Here is a 16488-nt window from a genome sequence, read left to right as displayed (position 1 = left end):
CATGTACCTGTTGACCATTTGGATGTCTTCTTTGTGAAAATGTCTATTCAGTTCCTCTGCCCATTTTTCAATTGGCTTGTCTGGGGATTTTTGTTTGTTTGGTTGGTTGGATGTTTTTGCTAGTGAGTTGTATGAGTTCTTTATATACTTTATCAGTCCTAAAATTATTGTTAATAGAACTGCAAAGTTTTGGTAAAGATGATAACGATGATAATTTGATGATAATTTTCCCATTGCTGCTGCTGCAGCAGCTGATGGTGATGATTATATTTTGAAGCTGATGGATATTCAGCGGTTCCTCAGATTCCAGGAACTGATTAAGGAGCACTCCTATCTAAGAGTCATATTCCTAAGCTGCATACTTAAAAAAGAGATGTCTTCCGTGACTCACCAAGTTCCCTTTTCACTATAGGCAATGGCCCACCCATTAGCAGAACTCCCTACTCATGCCCAGAATAAAAATGGTGGGTAGGTACGTAGCCCATAAATTCTATATTACTCCAAAAGTAGCTGAAATATTTTTAGAGAAGAAAAGGAACAAGAAGAAAGGAAGACCCCAAAATGACACTGACATACATGCGGGAATAGATTTGTCAGGTTCCAGTGGAGCAATTGGGAGACCAATCATCACTCATATTATTTCCATAAGAAATGAGTTCCAGGTTTCCAAAAATCTATTTTTACATACCAAGAGAAGAATCAAGTTGCTATATTTTTTCCGTCTTTCAAGCACTAGTATTAATCAAAGAGATACCCCAGATTTTTACACTAGCTCAATTTCTAAACCTCCAGACATCTTTGAATGAAAGGAATTGAAAAATCAGTACACTTTTAATGAAAGGCCTAAAATAATTGTTTTCCATTCATCTTATATAATTTCTTGTTCCCCAAAGGGAAAAGTTCAAAGGAAAATTTCCTTGAACAAATTGAATTTTGCTTTTAATTACGTGTTGTTTAGTTTGGGGGTGAAATTCTTATTATTCAAAATCAAATTCTGTAAGAGGGCACTCTTTAATATTCTCCAAAAATTCTAAGAACCGTATAACAGTAATTAGCATGGGTCATAATGTCAGGGACTAGGGGCATTAGTTCTGCCAAGTAAGGAGATATCAGTTCTAGAATATCTGGTCCCTAGATCAAATGTGGAAAAGGAATTTTAGATTAGATCAAGTAGATGCTACAAACAAAAGTTCTTCTTGATTACTCTTGCCTTCTCTTAGACCGCGTGAAATTCGGCAGCAAAGCCAATTGTTAATGCCTCTCAGACCTCACTTGAGACAACTCACGGGTCTCCTTTACTCATCCTGCCAAACCCTGCGGTTTATAGAGAGGTGAGCAGAAAGAGAGAGAGAGGGAGAATGATTGAGAGAGAGAGAGCCTATTACACACCCTTTAGGAATCACAGCAGCATCAAAAAGACAAGAGATAACAAGTGTTGTTGAAGGTGTCGAGAAAAGGGAGCCCCCTGTTCATTGTTGGTGGGAATGTAAACTGGTGCAACCACTATGGAAAGCAGTATGAAGGTTCCTCAAAATATTAAAAATAGAACCACCATAGGACCCAGCAATCCCACTACAGGGTATATATTCAAAGGAAATCTGCACTCCCATGTTCATTGCAGTAGCCAAGATATGGAAAAAAACCTAAGTGAATGAATGGATCAAGAAGATGTGGTATGTACATACCATGGAATATTATTTAGCCGTGGCAAAAAAGGAAATTCTGTCATTTGCAATGACATGGATTAAACTTGAGTGCACTATAAGTAAAATAAGCCAGACAGAGAAAGACAAATACTGCATGGCTTCATTTATATATGGAAATCTTTCTTTTTTTTTTTAAAGTAAAACTCATAGAAACAAAGAGTAGAAAAATGGTTGCCAGGGGCTGGGGCAGGGTGGTGGGTAGGTAAATAGGGAGAGGTTGGTAATAGAGTATAAGCATTTGGCTATAAGATAAATAAAGTCAGAGAACCTAATGTAAAACATGGGGACTAGAGTTGATAATACTGTTGTATGGGTGAGATTGGCTAGGGGACTGATACTTGAATGCCTCACCAAAAAAAAGAAAAAAAGAAAAAAAAGGAAAGAAAGAAAGAAGGAAGGAAGGAAGGAAGGAAGGAAGGAAAGAAAGAAAGAAAGAAAGAAAGAAAGAAAGAAAGAAAGAAAGAAAGAAAGAAAGAAAGAAAGAAAGGGAAAGGAAGAAAAAGAAAGAAAGAAAGAAAGAAGGAAGCAAGGAAAGAAAGAAAGAAAGAAAGAAAAAAAGGAAGGAAGGAAGGAAGGAAGAAAGAAAGGTGATGGATGTGTTGATGGGCTGGATGGGGGTAATCTTTTCATAATGTATATGTGGATCAGATCACTATGATGTACACTTTAAATATCTTACAATTTTATTTGTTAATTATACCTCAATAAAGTTGAAAAAAAACCTGGGATATTTAAAGTGTACATCATTGTGATCTGATGAAGTATTCATGGTGAAATGGTTTCCCCCATCTGGTTGATTGGCACATTGATCACTTCATATATTTTATCTTTTTTTCTTTTCTTTTCTTTTTTTTTTTTTTTGGTGAGAACATTTGAGTTCTACTCTCTTGGCAAATTTCAGTTGTCACGTGCAGTGTTGTCAACTCTAGTCACCATGTTTCGCGATGGCTCTTAAGTCCTTACTCATAGCTGAAAGTTTGTACCCTTTACTTGGTCTTTTTTTAACTTGGCAGTTTTCTGTGCCTCTGGGAATACAAGATGAAGTTGAACTTTCAAAAGAAATTGTAACTATTCTACTCACTAATCCAATTTATGAGAACTCATTCCATTCAACTGAGAATTTGGAAGCCTCATTATCAATGGTATTAAATCAGAACAAAGGATGATATTTCTGATATATACTGGGGATCCAATATGCCCCACAAAGAGGCTTCACTAAAGTGAAGGTAAATGCCTGGGTATCAGCAAACAGGTCAAACCCGATCCACGTGAAATTCTGACAGGTGTATCTTCTGAAAGAAGAGAGAAGCGGGTGGCAACAGTTGGTGGGGTAAATTCACTTCTGAGTAAATAATTTATTTTAATATTCATTAAAAAGAGAGAGGAATCATAGCAGCAACCTGTGAACACGACCTCACTCGAGATTTTAATATTTATTGTAGTCAAAGCCCTAGCTGGGCTCCATTGGTTTACTTAGCTAGGTTTCCACAAAACATTTTGTTATTAAAGAAATGATTGACTATTGATGATACCTTTTCTTCCATATATCTTTCATTTTTGAATCACAAAAATGTGGTTCTTCACATTTTATATTGTTAAAATATTATCTAGCAAATAACATGAGCTTAGCCATGTTGGAAGCATCTGTACTTTCCTCTAACTGTACAATAAACCTCCCATACCATAACATTTATTCTAATACTGTATTTTGTTTCCTAAAATCTTCAACAATATTTTTCTTTTCATATTCCAATGATATTTCCTAACAAAGGAATACATTTATTTTGTCCCCAAATTGGTTTTCATATATCTTGATTATGAAATATTTTAATATATACATATTTAAAGAATGTAACAGAAATTTAAAAGAATAAGATAAATAAAATGGTATTTACCAACACCCCAGCTTAAGAAATAGAACATAACAATTTCTAGAATTCTCCATGAGCTCTTCTCTGATTCCATCTTCTTTCTTCACACCATCACATCCATCCCCTTATCAACGTAGCCACAGTCCAGAATTTCATGTTAATCATTTTATTTTCTTTTCAGTATTACCACTTATATTAGTTACTTCTTCATCTCAACAAAGACCAAAAATAGCAGTAGTTTTAATAAGATAGAAATAGGCTGGTATGGTGGCTCCACAATCATGATGACCTTGACTCTTTCTATCCTTGCTCTGCCATCATCAGCACTTGATGGCTACCTCATAGTTCAAGATGGCTGCCTCATCTCCCTCTATCCATTCTCTGTTCCAGCTAGCAGGAAACAGAAGGGAGAAAGCAGAAGGCATATACATATACTTAGCAATTATTCTATTACTTTCCTGGATTCAAAATTATTCATATTTTCTATTTCTCCTCGAGTTTTAGTTATATTTTTCTAGGAATTTATGCATTCCATTTCAAATTTAGTAGCATGCTGTTTATAATACTCACTTATTACCTATTTAATTTCTACAGTATTTTTAGTTATGTATCTTTTAATTCCTAATATTTTTACTTAGGCTTTTAAACATTTTTGGAATAATTCTTGCAAAAGTACGTCGATTTTATGCCTTATAAGTCTTGTCAAAGAACCAGCTTTTGGCTCTTTTGATCCTATTTCATGTTCTACTTTATTAGTTTCTTCTCTTTATTACTTCGTTCTGTCTATTTTATCCTTGCATTTAGTTTCTGTTCATTTACTTTTAAAAGTATACATTTGCATGACTTTTTTTTGAGCTTTTCTTCTCTTCCAAAGTAAGAATTTGAGGAGACAAATTTTCTTCCATTTCTTCCACTTTAGCTGTATTCCATATTTTTTAGTTCTTTGTGTTTTCTGATTTCCATTATGCTAGAGTCTTTGATCCATGAGCTGCTTAGACATGTGTTTTAAATTTTGAAATAAATGAGTCTTCTGTAGCTACTTTTTGTTTTGTTTTTTTATTTCTAACATAAGTTTACTGTGGTCAGAAACTGGTCTGTATGACATCAGTTCCTCTAAACTTGTTGAGGCAGATTTGTGGACTAACACGTGGCCAATTGTGATAACTATTTCCTTGCGCTACAAAAGGATTGCATATTTTCAACTTACCGGGTGCAGTATTTTCCAAGTCTATTAGATCAAGTTTGCCAGTTGTGATTTTCAAATTGTCTGTGACCTAACAATTTTTTGTCTGCTTAACCCAGCAATTAATGCAACTGTTTTGTTAAAATCTCCCTCCATGATGTGGCTATATCTATTTCTCCTGATAGTTCTGTCAATTTTGGTTTCTATATATTTTCAGATTATGTTATTATCCCTATCACATAATAATGTTTAGAATGTTTATATGTTCCTGGTTAATTAACACTTTTACCATTTTGCAGTGTCCCTCTCAATCTATGGTAATGTTTTGGGGTCTTCGAGTTTGTCTGCTGATAATGTAATAGCAATGCCAGCTTTCTTTAGGTTAGTGTTTACCTGACATTACTTCTATCCTTTCACTTTCAATAGTTCTATGTCCTTATACTTTAGATGTTTCTCTTATAAAAAGCATATTGTTGGCTTTTGCATTTTTATCCAGGTTAGACATTTTTGCCTGACAAGTTTGATCCCCTTGAACTTTCTGTGACTTTATAAATTTAGAATAATTTTTAGTGCCAGATTTCTATTTTTTCTAAATATTTATTCTTTCCATCTCTCTTTCCTGCATTTTTCTTTTTGTTCTTTATTTTTTATATCATCCTACACACACACACACACACACACACACACACACTTATACTGACATCCTATGATGCTATATTATTTATATATCATTTCAGTCATTTTTACCACTATAAAAAGAACGGGATTTTTTTCTAATAGCATGTATGTTTTGATTTTTTGCTCTTCACTAAGAAATTACAAAGGAAGCTTCTACATACTTAACATTTAGGATATAACATTTTGTAAAATAAACCCTGGATTCAATTGATTTTTGACATTGCTAGAAACATAGAATTTTTATGAAAAGTCCTGTCTTGAGTGCTAAATTTTGAATATCTATTTGTTATACTATTACTATATAAACGAATATCCCAATTCACAATATGCATCATAATTCTTTATTAACTACAGTGGATAAAAATCCTATTTCAAGGTGTCTTATTGATAACTTCAAATTTGTTACCAGCTCTTCTGAGCTGTTCAGGTTATTGCTAATTAGATCTTCTCCAGATCTTCATGAAGAATGCATATCACAAGTAGGAGAAGGATATCCTCTTATATTTTCTTGTATTATCTTCATTCTAGGTTTTTTGTTTTTTTTTACATAAGTCATTTCCTGTAGAAATCATTTACAGCCGTAAGCACATTATGGGAGGGCTAGTTTAATTAAAACTAGAAAGGATAATTTGTTATCCACTTACCAAGCCCATATAAACTCAATATGCTGAGAGTTAACGAAGTGGGCAGGGCCCTATTGTCAGTCCCTCTGTGCACATGGAGCTTTCCTCTCCTCTCCCTTTACCTCCATCATCCACCAATGTACGGGCCATGAAGGCACTAAAGTCAATCTGTGCAATAATTATTAGTCAAGAATCATTTATTTCTTGGGGTTTTTTTAATGTAAAAAGAGAAATATTGCATCTTCCAACAAGATAGCAGATTGAATAGGTCCATTTACCTTCACTCTATCCCAAATCTCCATTAAAACAAGAATAGACTTTTAAGTCATAAGTCACAATTATAAAATTATCAAGAGAGGAGATGACAGCAAAATCATTTTCGAAGCTGGAAAGTTAAAGAATGGGTGGAAAATGCCTCAGTTATCCCATGAAAGTGGAATTCTTAAGTCAACAGTAAATTACAAAAATAAGCAATCTCAAGTCCATTCTCTAGTAGGTCTGCATCTTTATTCCTGTTCTGCCCCTAGCTTCTTCATGACCTTTTTTTTTTTTAGATTCCATATATATGTGTTAGCATATGGTATTTGTTTTTCTCTTTCTGACTTACTTCACTCTGTATGACAGACTCTAGGTCCATCCACCTCACTACAAATAACTCAATTTTATTTCTTTTTATGGCTGAGTAATATTCCATTGTATATATGTACCACATCTCCTTTATCGGGCTGGGGGAAGGGTAAGCTGGGACAAAGTGAGAGAGTGGCATGGACTTATATATACTACCAAATGTAAAACAGCTAGTGGGAAGCAGCCACATAGCACAGGGAGATCAGCCCGGTGCTTTGCGTCCACCTAGAGGGGTGGGATAGGGAGGGTGGGAGGGAGACGCAAGAGGGAAGAGATATGGGGATATATGTATATGTATAGCTGATTCACTTTGTTATAAAGCAGAAACTAACACACCATTGTAAAGCATTTATACTCCAATAAAGATGTTTAAAAAAAAAAAAAGCAATCTAATTTACCTAGCAGCAGCCCTCAAAGTTTTTTAAAATGTTGAAAAGTGAGGGTTAAGTAAAAAAATTGCTTATGAAACAGTTAAATCCACAAATTTCTTCCCAACCTCTACATGGACGCAGCTGCTCCTCCTCCACCAAATGGAAGTGTAGTCTTTAGACATGGTAAAGCAGACGGGAAGGAGTTCAGGGTCAGGAACAGATTTCACAATGAAAACAGGGACACTGAGTGACAGTTAATATGTTGAATGGTGAGAACCCCACCTTCCACCCCACTGTCCCTAATAGCCAGGGCTATTCCCTCCAGGTGACAGTAGGCAAGGGACCAGGAGGTTTTGCTTTGGGGAATACAATCAGCACAAGAGAAAAGATGAAAATATACAGCACTGGGTTTTCTCAAAAAAAGCTCCAGTCAGATGATACTATAAATGTGCCCACAGTCAACAACAAATCCCAAAGCACATGTACAGGACTTCCAACCAGCTTTTCACTGCCTTAAATAGGAGCAAACCACCAAAGTTCCTGGATATCTGAAGACAGCCTCAGGCATGAAAGAGAGAGACCCAAACAAACAAAAAGGAGACAGAAACTTGCAGGAAACAGAGACTGTGCAAGAAGTTGAAAACACAAGACAAGAAACTATCATTAATATATTCAGAGAGGTGAACAAAGAAATTGCATTCATGAAATATGAATGACATTCTATAAAAGAGGAATGAGAAGCAAAAAATAAATATTTAAATAAAATAGAAAATATATAAAATACAAAATATCAATATAATGTAAATATATAAAACATAAGTGGAAATTTTAGTATAAAAGGAAGAAACAAGATAAGAAAATAATAGGAGTTTCAGAAAAAGAATAGAGAAGACTGAGATTACATCAAAACTCAAGAAAACTTCCATAAAAGAAGAATATAATTTTTATGACATAAAGTCCCACCGGGTGCCAGCAAAATTGACGAAACAGATGCACATAGGGAAGGACAATGAGAGTTCAGAACATGGTGAATGAAGAGAGACCCTAAAAGTTCCCAGAAAGGGGGAAAAACAGATTCCTTAAGATAAAAAAATGAATGGCAGAAGACTTCTTTATAGCAACACTGGGAACTCCCAGGCAGTAAGGAGGAAATGGCTTCAAAATTCTGAGTAACATTGTTTCCAATCTAGAAATCAATACCCAAACTACCAATGAAGGGAGAGGGTAGACTTAAGTCTAGATAGATCTTTGCAGGTCTTAGAGGAAGAAAATGACTAGATGTAGGACAAGCAGAAAAGCCCTGGAAGAGATGTCTCTAAGACAATGGAATTGGTAGAATATTTGATGTAGATTAGGTGTCCTGTCACCTGATTGTTCGAAGGGAAGATTTAAACAACCAGGGAATATTTGGGGCTGATTTAGTGGTATCCACTTAGAAAGCTAAGCAAGTAAGCAGGGGACACAAAACAGGAAAAGTAATATAAATCCCATTGCTCAGCTGTTAATAGATACCTAGACAACATTCTGAACACTGAACTCTGCTCTAAGCAGAATTATGATATAGCCATAATGGGAGAACGATGGAGACATGAAAAGTATATGTGTGTTCAGTGGAGGATGCTGTGAAAGACAGCTAAATTCTCATCATCTAACATAGTGGAATTTTAACTGTAATGCCTTCAACTGAGAAATCAAGAGATGGTATCATATGAATACTGTTAAAGTAAGTGCAAATAAATGTCCAAAAAGAGCTGGAAGATTTTAAACTGGCTGTCTTTGGCAAGCAGAAAATGGTTAGCAGGAACTAATATTTTATGCAATTTGCCTTGCATAAATATCGAAATATAAATAGAACCCCTAATGTTTTTTATACCATACTCACCCAAATGAATTATTTTGTACAGTGCAGTGGAGACCACTGGTTTAGTTCGTGGTGATTCATGTATGCATTATTAGCACCCGGGGTTGGTGCTAATCACTGGAGTCTGCAATCACTACCACCAGGTGGCAATAGTGAGTTATATCTGGACCTGCAGGATTTCTGTTCAGAAATGTCCCTTGAGCACCACCCGCTTATCTTAGGATTTTGAATTTGGTCATGTCCTGGACAAAATGTTTTCAGTCACTTGAAAGAAGTTGTGAGACATACTCACAAGGTCTTAGATGTCATATATTTTTAGGAAATATGAATGTATGATGACAATCGGGATTGAATAAAAACAAGCTAAGCAATATGAGATGTAATTAAATGTAAAGTTTTAGATGTAGGTTAAAAAACTCACATAAATAAAAAGTGTTCTGGAAGGCAAGATGACACAAGGGAAATTATTGAGAGGGAACTCAGATACACAGAAATCTGCTTCAATTCTGCTGTGACCATTATGTCACACTGAGATTTTGCTCTTCTGAAAATTTAGGTCTTTGTACCAGATTATCTCTAAATACCTATCTGTTCTAATAGTCTATGATTCTTTTATATATTAAAAAACTTTTTTATGATTGTGGAAGATACAAAAAGTATCAAGAAGGTAGCAGGTACTCTCATATCTTGACATATTTCATTTCAGTCTTATTTCTAGGCACATATGTGTATGTAGATATATTTTTTATTTTTTTAAAAATTACATCATTCTATACATTTAATTTCACATAAGTCTCTCATCATGAAACATAAAACAAGCACTTTCCCATTCACAGTATAGCCATGGCAGTGTCCTTTGGTCATCAGCACAGGAGGTTTTCTCTGGCCACTTCATCCCTGTCTCCAGCCTCACCCCTCTAGACATTTTGCTTCTCCCTTCTTTACTTTGGATTTTTTTTTTCTCTCCCGAACTCCAAGGAGAAAATACACCCCCCCCCAATTCTTCCTCCACTCATGGAAAAATCATAGTAATGATTAGTTTGATAATCTGCAAACATGTGCTCTCAGGGTCTGAATCTTACTTTCTACCCTGAGTGACTTATTCCAACACCCTCTTAGATTAGGGTCAAACACGTGGTCTCAGGTTGAAACTACTGTCTTGAGCAGAAGATTAATTTGCTAAGGACTCCCCCCACTCCTTTTTATAGTTTCTGTACCAATCGTTGGCTTAATTAGTGGCTCATCTCAGACTTCCTTAAGAGCTGTATTTTCCTGCCCATTGCCCTCTACTACTATCCCTCTGGTCCTCAACTTTTACCCCTTACTGCAGTATCATCTCTTCAAACTAGTCCAGTCCAGCAATCACATGCCCTAAGTAAAAATAACAGTAGAGCTGACTGCATGGGATTCATGTTTACTGGCTAGATAACGCAAGTGGTGCACCCCATGCCACCTCCCAAAGACCTCCACTTAACCCTTGATGTGTTTTATGATATATTGCCATTACCATTTACTGCAGGACTTGAATTTAGCTTGAATTTGTAATGCTTTTCTAAATTGTCCACGATATTTGCAGAAACATCACCTTTTGTGCTGTAGCATTCATGTATGTTTTAAAGTCTTTATATAGGAAAAAAGTACGAGAAGTCCATAAAGTCTAAAGCATGCAAATATGTCAATATTTTTCTATTTTTTTAATTTTATATCTGCCAGTGCAGTTTTATCATTATTTTATATATATGACTGCAAATATACATATATGGAGTCCAATTTTTTATGAAATCCAATTTTTTCTTTGTATTTTTGAAAGTTTTACTGTGATGATGAGAAATTACATGCACATTACATCTTTAAGTTCCCATTTCTTATTATCAATTTAATAATATCCAAATTATATATCACTTTCTGATTTGTGTTTGAAGTCTTTCCTTTAATAAAATAGCTAATAGTTAAGCCCTAAATTTCATTTGTCATTTTGTATCACTCATAAGAATTTTTAAACTTATTTTACTCTTTTATATACATATCCTTTATTTTTCAAATTTTCAATGGAAAGTTTTATCATGTGGAAAATACAAATCATTCCCATATAAGAAATATAAGGCAAAAGGAGACATTTGTAAATTAATTTATTTGGGGTGAAGGGTAGATACCTTTGGGGGCTAACCTTTAAGTTAATCAGAAAGTAAAAGGCAAATTACAATCCAGTGTCCTGACCCTGCCATGCTAAATGCCATTCCCACATCCATGATGGCTTTTAGTGAGCAGACATTTTTTCCTATCATGATTTCTCAAAAGGATCTTTCAGTGCCAATGTCACACACAGCATGCTTATATGTATGAAATGGGGAAATTCTTCTGTTTGCATATTTCTTAAATACATGCAGTTCTTTTTTTTAAAAGGCTCAGTGTGCAAGACAGGTCTGAAATAGGCAAGAATTGGAGACCTATAAAGAGGTGATTACAGTAACTCAAATCAGAGATAACGATGACTTAGACCAAACGTGATAGTGGAGATGGAAAAAACCCAACAGACTCCAGATGTATTTAAGAAGATACAATTGACAGGATTTGGTGGGATGAGGAAAAAGAATGATTTCAAGGAGGATGAGAAATATTGTGTAGTGGCTGAGGGTATGAGCCCTCCATGGTCTCAAAATTCAAGTCTACCATTTCCAGGCTCTATAACCTTGGGAAGCCACTTAACCTCTCCGTGCTTCATGTCTTCATGTGTAAAGTGGGATACTAGCAGTACTACCCTCACTGTGTTGTAAGAAAAATGTGAATTAAATCATTTATTTGATTTTAACTTGAAGCAGTGTTTTTGCATACTAGGCACACTCTAAGTGTTTGTAATTGTGGTGATGGTAATGCTATTATCTTATATAGATGATCCTGAAGAAGGACAGGGTTTGAGGAAGGAAATAATGAGTTCGGTTTTGAACATTTGGGGATTGGAGTTTTATTTAAGACATTCAAATTATGTCGAACAGACAACTGGATTGATAGGTCTAAAAGGAGAAGTCTGGCTGAAAACAAGTTTGTTGGTCTGGTTTTATCTTTCATTAAAACAATGAAAACATATGAGATTTCCTAAGAAGGAATATTACTATGAGAAGAGACAAGTACTTATGACAGAGTTTCAAGAAATTCCAGTTTTAAGGAAGGATCAAGGAAAATGAACTGGCAAGGGAGACAGAGGAACAGGCAGAAATGTAGAAGAAAACCCAGAGGACTGAGATATCACAGAGCCCCAAGAAGAGTTCTCCGGCAGGAAGGAGTGATCAACTCTCTTAGGTGCTGCTGAGAGGTCTACAAACCTGACACTGAACAATATCTATTGGGTTTAGTAGTATGGAGGTTATCAATAATCATAGCAAGTACGTATTGGTGGATTGAAGAGACAGAAGCCAGATTGGAGAGGTTAAAGCAATGGAGTCAGTGAATGCAGAGAACTCTTTTGAGTAGTTTGGCTGTGAAAATGGATGTGCTGTGGGCAGTAGTTTCATTGAGAGGGGGGGTTAAGAAGGCCTTCTGTTCTTCTTTTGGAAAGATGACTTGAAAATGATTAAACTTTGGTGGGAAAATTCTAGTGAAGTCTATTGTATAAGGTTTCTGAGAAGGCCTGAGAGATTGGGGTTCAGAAACAAGTTGGAGGAGATTTACTCTCTTTGTATGTAGAATACGGAAGGAAGGGCAGATGCAAGTATGTTTCTACCTTTGACAGTGAGACTTCTACCAGCTTCTATTTTCTGTGTGGAATAGGAGGCAGAGCTACCCGTGAAGAGTGAGAGGAGGGAGCACTACGAGGGAGGTGTAAAGAGAAGTGGGAAGGTTTTAAGTTTTCTTGTGGAGACAGGTAGAATCATTTGGTGAGAGAAACACAGCAGGGTAGAGGTGCAGCAGTAACAAAGCAGTTGAAGGCTGTGACCATGAATGTTGGAAGCCTATTCTCCTCTACTGTGTGTAATTTTCTTTTATAAATTTATTTATTTTACTTATTTATATTTGGCTGCGTGGGGTCTTCGTTGCTGCGCGCAGGCTTTCTCTAGTTTCGGCGAGCGGGGTCAACTCTTCGTTGTGGTGCGTGGGCTTCTCATGCAGTGGTTTCTCTTGTTGCAGAGCATGGGCTCTAGAGCGCAGGCTCAGTAGTTGTGGCCCACAGGCTTCAGTAGTTGTGGCTCACGGGCTCTAGAGCGCAGGCTCAGTAGTTGTGGCTCATGGGCCCAGTTGCCCTGCGGCATGTGGGATCTTCCCAGACCAGGGCTCGAACCCGTGTCCCCTGCATTGGCAGGCAGATTCTTAACCCCTGCGCCACCAGGGAAGCCCTACTCTGTGTAATTTTCACCAACAGAACTTGGCTGCTCAGGGGCAGACGTGACACAGAGAAAGTAAATTGTTGGGTTCATCCAAAGATAAAATTTTGCTAAAGAACTATCATTCTAAAGAGAGACAAGAGGGCTTCCCTGGTGGCACAGTGGTTGAGAATCTGCCTGCCAATGCAGGGGACACAGGTTCGAGCCCTGGTCTGGGAAGATCCCACATGCCGCAGAGCAACTGGGCCCGTGAGCCACAATTACTGAGCCTGCGCGTCTGGAGCCTGTGCTCCGCAACGAGAGGCCGCGATGGTGAGAGGCCCGTGCACCGCAATAAGGAGTGGCCCCCGCTTGCCACAACTAGAGAAAGCCCTCGCACAGAAATGAAGACCCAACACAGCCATAAATAAATAAAAATTAAAAAAAAAAAAAAAAAAAAGAGAGACAAGAGAGTTTAGGGTTTTGTTGAGAAAGTTATTGATGGTGGTGATGGCTTCATGGGTGTATAATTATCCTCAAACTCATCAAGTTGTATGTATTAAATACGTACAACATTTTACATGTCAATCATACCTGAATAAAGTGGCTTTAAACATAAATGCCTTTGACCACCTAGAGGGGTGGGATAGGGAGGGTGGGAGGGAGGGAGACGCAAGAGGGAAGAGCTATGGGGATATATGTATATGTATAACTGATTCACCTTGTTATAAAGCAGAAACTAACACACCATTGTAAAGCAATTATACCCCAATAAAGATGTTTTTTAAAAATGCCTTAAAAAAGAAAGTTATTGAATTGGTTTACCAAGGAATCTAAACTGGATAAGAAAGGAAATGTAGAAAGGAGAGGACCAAACTATTGGGAATAATAACTAGATGCTTTAGTGACCAAGACTTGTCAATAGAGTCAAAGGACAACAGGGATAGAAGTAATTCAACAGCGAAGTTGGAAAAGAAGCTGTGGTAAACTGCAGAATTCTTGGTTAATGGGGTGGTAAAATGAGGGTCTTTCTATCCCTGAAGAACTATCATATCAAGCACATACCATAAGTATTCCTGTGTTTTACTTACACAGGATTTGCAAAGCAAGTGACCAAAAAACTGTTTTAGACTCTTAAATTTAGTGTTGAAAATGAGAAGGCTGAGAGACAGTCTACTTTTGGAGAAAGTTAGAATATCTTCCTAAACTCCAACTTGTATGATCAATTTTTTGGCAGGGGAGCCTTCCATTTACCTCAAGACAGTGCAATAGATATTGAGAAATCACCACTTGGAAAACTTGAGACTCTGTTTCCTACAGATCAGTGGACTAGTATTTGACATACTCTTGAAACATTTAAAAGTGAAAGTCACTGCTGAGTCTCCTTATCTAATGGAGAGTCAGCTGTACTTTCACTGCCAACGGAGCAGAGGTGCCTGTTTCCCATGAGCCAGATGTATGAGAGGAGTGGTATTTGGGGTCACTTTAAAAGCAACTTTCCCCAAGACAGCTTCTTGACAGGGCAAGGGGACCTCTGCATCAAGAGATTGGGTGACCATCACATGCAGAAACCACAGGGCGTCATAAGTGGAAGAGGTGCCTTACTCCACAGAAGGAGCAGCCACCTGATGTTCTTATTTGGGTGACAAGAATTTCTGAAAGCACCATGACGCGTAAATCCATCATACCGCCCACCAGAGGAGGCCATCTGGAACATCCATCAAACATAAAGAGTAATCTGTATATCTTCTTTGGAGAAATGTCTATTTAGGTCTTCCACCCGTTTTTGGATTGGGTTTTATTTTTTTTGGTATTGAGCTGCATGAGCTGCTTGTATATTTTGGAGGTTAATCCTTTGTCAGTTGCTTCGTTTGCAAATATTTTCTCCCATTCTAAGCATTGTCTTTTCGTCTTGTTTATGGTTTCCTTTGCTATGCAAATGGACATATATACACTACCAAATGTAAAATAGCTAGCTAGTGGGAAGCAGCCGCATAGCACAGGGAGATCAGCTTGGTGCTTTGTGTCCACCTAGAGGGGTGGGATAGGGAGGGTGGGAGGAGACGCAAGAGGGAGGAGATATGGGGGTATATGTATACGTATAGCTGATTCACTTTGCTATACAGCAGAAACTAACACGCCATTGTAAAGCAATTATACTCCAATAAAGATATTAAAAAAAAAAAAACTCATAAAGAGTACTAACATCGTATCTTATTTAAACCAGTCAAATAAGACCTCTCCTAATCCTTACTGCTCCTCTCCCGATACTGTCCACCCCTTGCCACTCCAAATATGGAGGATTTAGAAACTAGAACTAGCAAATGGTGGGAGAAATTGCAGCTAGAAGAGAGAGAACAATACAAACCCACAAACCTACTTCCAACTATGGGCTTTTCAGCAAGCCTGATCTAGGGGACAAGCAAAAGTTTAACTTTACTAAAGTTTGGACTTTTGCTAGTAGATAGAGGACTCTTTACTTCAGCTACTGAAATGAGGTTGCTTTCTTTTTTTTTAAACTAAACATGACTGAAAGACTCTTTATTAAATGAAGTGACCAAAAATGTTATAGATTCTACCCCAGATTTCACCCCAGGGATAGCAAGAATCAGACCAACAGAGTGTGTTAAATGGGTCACAGGTGAGAGAAGGAATGATGTTGCTTTTGTATTGCACCTTAGGGAGTTCTATTCTTAAACAGAAACATTAGAAATAGTGATTTTTTTTTCAGATGGAGCTATTTGAGGATGTGCTATTGTCCAGGAACTAGAGGAGAGGGTGACAGGAAGAGCAGAGTCGAAGGTCTCTGGAAATGAGATTTTAAAAATGTGTAAAGCCGGGATATTTAAGGGGTTACTCATGAAGATGGTATAGTTATCCAGATGCTGACAGGATTTGCAGGATGAGGAATGTTGTGTGCCAGACGGGCATGTCATCTTAAGTGATGGCAGTGGGTGACTGGGAGATCAGAACATCCTGTTCAAAAGAATAGGCAGAGAAAGAGCCAAATTACATGAGCCTTAAAGAAAAATCGCTTTATTTTCATGTCAGTAGAGGATTAATGTTCTGGAAGAGGGTAGGGAACAAGGACACTGACTCTCTCTCCAGTGAAGTACAAGGGGTTGAAAACGTTCCATTTCAGAAGTAGTGGTATCCTCTGGGGAGGATCAGTGAAAGTGCCAAAATAAAGAAATGCTCCAAAAAGAGGTTTCGGAATTCACTGACCATGTACCTCCAGTTCAGAGGGAAAACCCTGGAAAGATCTGGGAGTGT

At 37.1% G+C, this 16488-nt stretch overlaps 1 protein-coding gene across 3 annotated transcripts in view; it reads left to right on the top strand.

Annotated features, from left to right (window-relative positions):
• The window catches only part of SLC13A1 (solute carrier family 13 member 1), an 81789-nt gene that overhangs the window by 28162 nt on the left and 37139 nt on the right, over positions 1 to 16488 (top strand). The window lies entirely within an intron of this gene.

Source organism: Eubalaena glacialis, chromosome 8 (genome assembly GCF_028564815.1).
Source record: "Eubalaena glacialis isolate mEubGla1 chromosome 8, mEubGla1.1.hap2.+ XY, whole genome shotgun sequence".
Taxonomy (NCBI): domain Eukaryota; kingdom Metazoa; phylum Chordata; class Mammalia; order Artiodactyla; family Balaenidae; genus Eubalaena; species Eubalaena glacialis.
This window is presented reverse-complemented; position numbering and strand designations above follow the sequence as displayed.